Raw genomic sequence first — 6,136 nt, 5'->3', positions numbered from 1 at the left:
TCATAATTTATATTAATTTACCAACTATATATTTAATAATTAAATAATTTATTAATATATTTTAAATAACTTACTTTCTATATATTAAATAATTTATTAATATATTTTAATCAACTATATATTAATTTACTAACTATAATTAACTTACTTTCTATATATTAAATAATTTATTAATATATTTTAAAGAACTTTTTTTTATTGAATATCAAATATTTTTTTAATTAACTTACTTTCTATGTATATTTAAAAAAAACAAAATGACAAATAATTGATTTTGTCATGCTAAAACTATTTTTGTGACAATAATAAAATGTCACTTTTAGTGTCTTATAAAATATGACAAATTAAATTGTCACGAATAAAATTTATTAGTGACAAATGTGCAACGCCACTAATTCAAATTCAATCGTCATTATAATAAATCGTCACTAATACTAGTTTTTCATTGGAGACGATTTTACAATGTCATTATTTTATCTAAATGTCATTAAAAGGTTTCCCACCAAAGAATTTGGTGGGAAGCTTTTGGCGCCAAACATATAGTGACAAAAATCAATAACCATTTTTAAAATTGTCATAAAAGATATACCATTAATCAATAAATATGACGAAAATAAAAAACGTCACATTATAGTATGTTTTGTGACGATATACGTAAAGTCATATAGAAATTTTGTCATAAATTGACAAATTTGTTGTAGTGTACTCGCACGGTCAACGGTTGGCGAATCTGCATGGACTACCACAAGCTCAACAAGGTGACTAAGAAGGATCAATTCCCTTTGTCGTTCATCGATCAAATGCTGGATCGACTTGCTGGCAAGGCATTTTATTGTTTCTTGGACGGTTACTCGGGGTATAACCAGATTGCCATCGCACCAGATGACCAAGAGAAGACCACGTTCACGTGCCCCTATGGCACTTATGCTTTCCGAAGAATGCCTTTTGGACACTGTAATGCCCCGACAACTTTTCAGCACTGCATGCAAGCCATATTCTCTAACATGGTTAAGGATTATCTTGAAATTTTCATGGATGATTTTTCTGTTTCTGGGGATAACTTTCAAAAATGCCTCGGCAATTTGGAAAAGGTACTAAAGCTATGTGAGGAGACTGATTTCGTGTTAAATTGGGAAAAATACCACTTCATGGTAACATAAGGAATTATTCTAGGCCACAAGATTTCTGCAAAGGGCATGTAGGTAAATAAGGCCAAGATCGAGGTGATCGAGAAGCTCCCCCCACCCAATTCTGTCAAGGGCATTCGGAGTTTCCTTGGACATGCTGGATTTTATCGAAGATTCATCACGGACTTCTCCATAATATCCAAGCCCATGTTTACCTTGCTGCAATAGGACCAACCACTTGTGTTCGATAAGAAATGCCATGACGCTTTCAAAGAGTTGAAGCAAAGACTTATCTCTGCACCGATCGTAGTTCCCCCATACTGGACGATCCCATTTGAATTAATGTGCGATGCAAGTCATTTTGCCGTGGGAGTTGTGCTTGGGAAACATAGAGGTAAAATCTTTTATGTCATATATTATCCCAGCCGTTCCTTAAATGATGCACAATTGAATTACACGACCACTTATCTAGTCCACACTGATCATTCAGCTATAGAATACTTAGTGAATAAGAAAGATGCCAAGCCTAGACTGATTAGGTGGATATTACTATTGCAAGAATTTGACTTAGAGGTAATTGATAGGAAAGGTACTGAAAATCAGGTTGCAGATCACTTATCTAGGCTAAAGAAAATTTCAGAATGTAATGACATTTTTGATATTAAAGAAGAATTCCCTGACGAGGTACGCTGACCTTGTTAATTTTCTTATTAGTTTTGTTTTTCCTTATGAACTAAATATCCAGGGAAAAAAGAGGTTTTTCCATGATGCTAAGTTCTATTTTTGGGACGAGCCTTACTTGATCAAGCAATGTACTGATCAAATGATTCGACGGTGTGTCCCCAAAGAACAGCGAAGTGATATCTTATACCATTGCCACACATCAACCTGTGGAGGGCATTTTGGAGGTTCGAGGACTGCTGCAAAGGTGTCCTCCAATCGGGCCTCCTTGAATTTTGCAAAGTGTGCGACAGATGCCAGTGCACTGGGAACATTTCCAGACGACACGAAATGCCGCTGTAAAATATTCTGGAGATAGAAATTTTTGATGTTTGGGGCATTGATTTCATGGGACCATTCCCATCTTTCTTTGGAGACTTATACATTTTGCTTGCGGTGGATTACGTCTCGAAGTGGGTTGAAACAATTGCTACACCGAGGAATGACTCGAAGACGGTGCTCAAGTTCCTTCACAAGAACATATTCACTCGATTTGGAGTACCGAGAGCTATCATCAGCGATGAGGGCACCCACTTCGATAACAGATTAATTACCAAGGCATTACAGAAATATGGAGTGCGATATAAGATTGCCACGACATATCACCCGTAGACAAATGGGCAAGTTGAAGTGTCCAATCGAGAAGTCAAGCAAATCCTTGAGAGGGTGGTGAACCCTCGAAGGAAAGACTGGTCCCCTAAGCTCGATGAAGAATTATGGGCCTATAGGATGGCATTCAAAACACCTATGGGAATGTCGCCTTTCAAGATGGTATATGGAAAAGCCTGCCACCTCCTAGTTGAGCTAGAACACAAGGCATATTGGGCAATCAAAAAGTTAAACTTTGACGCACAATTTGCTGGGGAGAAACGATTGCTTGATTTGAATGAAATGGAGGAGTTTTGAGCACAAGCATATGAAAATGCCAAGCTCTACAAGGAAAAGACTAAGAAGTGGCATGACAAAAATATTTTGCCACAGCATTTTCATGTGGGCCAGAAAGTGTTGCTTTTCAACTCAAGGCTCAAACTCTTCCCTGGTAAACTAAAGTCACGTTGGTCGGGACCGTTTGATGTACACCATGTTTACCCCTATGGCACTATTGATATTAAGAACATGACGATGTATCCATTTTTAAAGTCATTGGTCAACGCTTGAAGGCTTACCAAGGAATCCCACCTGCGCGTGACAAATCAGCGGTGCTCTTGCACGATGTCAACACTGGCCCGACATCTTAAGGATGTCGTTACATTTTAATTTTACTTCTGTACATAAATTATTCTTGTCTTGTCGTTATTTTACTATTTCTTATTTTAATTATTATTTTTATTTTCCCTTTTTACTTAGGATTAATTTTTTTAATTTTTCCTTTTTGTTTTCTTCCCGCCTAGACCCCACCTTTTTATAACATGCCCCTACAACAATCTTCAATTTGTTTGCATCCCTTTTTCACTTTTTACCTTATCTCTTTCAACTTTCAATTTCTATTTTCTTATTTTTCTTTCCGTTTGACCGAGCCTTCATAGACGACCACGCCAACCTTCTTCCATCTCTTTTGTTTTGTCTTCTCATGATGGTCCGATCAAGACCCCCTCTACCACCCTCGCCACCTTGATTTGTAGATGATGCCGCCCGAGAACAGTTCCAAACTATCAAGAACCGACGAGTCTTTTTCAAGTTGGGGTTTGTCTTCCCCAAGAAGGAGGATGCCGATTTGGGGAGCGAAGTGCTTGATGTGGCCACCAAACATAAGTGGCAAAAATTTACCAAGCATCCTGCAGCCGTAAATGCAACCATAATGAAGGAGTTTTATTCAAATATCACCGAGCAAAATCAGCATGTCATGGTAGTTCGCGGCATTTCTATTCATTTTACTCCTTCTTCCATTAATCGATATTTTAAATTACAGGTTGCTGAAGACCACCAAGCTAGTTTCGCTCAAGAAGCTGACAACGAAACTTACCAATGCATCCTGAAAGAACTTTGTCTTCTTGATACTCAATGGAATGGTCAGCAAATGAGCCGCTATACCGTGGACCGGGAGAGACTACTTCCACAAGTGAAGTTGTGGAATCATTTCATGAAGCACAAACTCTTACCCACTTCCCACAAAACCACCGTGTACTGCCAACAAATGCTCTTGCTGCATTCAATCATATTCGGGCGAGCCATCGATGTAGGGAAAATTATCATGGACCAGGCTCAAATATGACTGAAGCAACCTGCAAGTGCCCTGGTATTTCCAAATCTTATCACCGCTTTATGCCGTAAAAAGAACGTTCATGAAGAATTTTTTGATGAGATTTTACCAGGTATTGTTGGCATTTCCAAAGCCAAAATCCCTTTATTGTTGGGTTACAAGGAAGCCAAAGGGAAGGAAAAAGAGGCAACCATATCTCGCGCTACACCATTTGCACATGCCAGGGCAACTTCAAATGCCATGGAACAGGCAATTCAACGCACTCAAGAGCATGTCAGGCAGCTGTCCGACAAACTGATGATATATTTTACCTATGCAAACGCCGAGATGAATTTCTCACCAGCACTTTGATGGAGTTCCTCCCCCACACAAACTTTACCATTCATGTCTTCCCTAACATACTTGTGCCAACGAATGAGGATGTTGAGGCATCTGCAGAAGCACCACACCTTGCTCCAGCTGCTGCTCAACACTCATCTAGTAAAAACAGTCACCATCTCGCTGAAATAGAAGAACCCATTGACCCTGATCCAATCCATTCCGTGTCACCTGATACAGACCGAGAAGCAAACCTCCAACTCACTAATATCCCAGAACCGACACAGCATGTTGAACCCTTGATGGCAGAACATCCTGATATACCGTAACCTGCTGCACCAATGGAAGAATAACACCCTAAGGTACCACAGCCCACGGAGTCAACCGAGGAGTTATAATTCGAGATACCACGACAAGCTCCTTTGTGTAGGAGTCAACGTCGCCTTAGGAATGCATCTCAGCATCAGAAGCCCCCACTCCCAGCCATTCCAGAAGGACCTACCACTCTTCCAGCCGCACCTGCGTTTGACTCTGAACATTCTAGCCCTGCCAAGCTAAGAAAGCGCACTCGCTGTGCAACCGCTGCACCACTACCCACGTAAAGCCAAGGTACCTTACATTTGCATTGCATTCATAGCATGTAGTTTCATTTTCCTTAGTTTTATTAAGCATTGAGAACAATGTTTCTCTCAAGTTTTGGGGAAGTAGGGTTCTCGCATCATTGTATGATAGTAATAGTAAAATAATTATGCCATGACATGAGTAAAGGTTTGAATAGTTTTCTGGAATTAGTTAAGGATGCCTGATGATGATGAATCCTGATGGCTAGGATAGAATGTACATGACTGGTTGAGGATGATAGAACTAACTTTAGGACTTGCTTCTTTGATATCCTTGAACACACGATTGTATGTTTTCCATGCTTGAGAAACTTGGAAATTGTTTATAAGAGAATTCTTAAAATGTCGTGGCATAAAATTTTGAATGATGAAAAACCCACTAAAAATGAAAAAAAATGAAAAAAATGAAGTTGTGAATAAATGCCTCGACATATCTGTAGAGGAGCACTCCGCTATGCCAGGGCATATGAGTGAATGAAAGTAGTCACGGGATGACTCTACCTAACTAGCTCGGGGGTGGAAGGTATGTTCCCTTTCACCTAGTGTGTGGGATGGTAAAGTGATGGGTTGACTCCCCTCGTAGCAGAAATAAAGGAAAGAAAGCAAGGTGGGAGTAAAAAATTTCTAAATGTCATAGAAAATTAAGAAAGCTTGCGCAGAAAATTTGTAAGTTTGTTAAGCATGGAATGGATACAAAAATGCACACACTCACACAAAGAATCTTTCCCTAGGGGACAGTACTAGATTTCTCAAACCTAGTCTAGAATGTTGAAGCCATATGTGCTGAGGGCTGAAATTTTATCCCATAAGACTATTCTGCTTTTGGACTTGTCATGGTATTTTTGTTTTACTTATCACTATCCATTGCTTGAGGACAAGCAATAGCTTAAGTTTGGGGTGTGATAACTCCATAAAAGGTCACAATTTGGGACCTTTTCACTTAAGTTATTGAATGTTTAAGAGCTCATTTAGGAGCATATATATGCATTTAAAAGAATTTAGTTGAATGTGGTGAATTTCGGTTTGCTATAGTATTTTATTTTTGTTGCGGTGCTACTTTATGGGAAAGGTACTTGTCTGATGATGTGCAGGTATTGAAAGCAAGGAAAAAGGAAAGAAAATACCGTGACATAAGGAGATTGCTGAGCTTA

The sequence above is a fragment of the Hibiscus syriacus genome, unplaced genomic scaffold (assembly GCF_006381635.1).
Source record: "Hibiscus syriacus cultivar Baekdansim isolate YM2019G1 unplaced genomic scaffold, ASM638163v2 tig00111207_pilon, whole genome shotgun sequence".
In the NCBI taxonomy this organism is placed as follows: Eukaryota; Viridiplantae; Streptophyta; class Magnoliopsida; order Malvales; family Malvaceae; genus Hibiscus; species Hibiscus syriacus.
Note: the sequence above shows the minus strand (reverse complement) of the source record.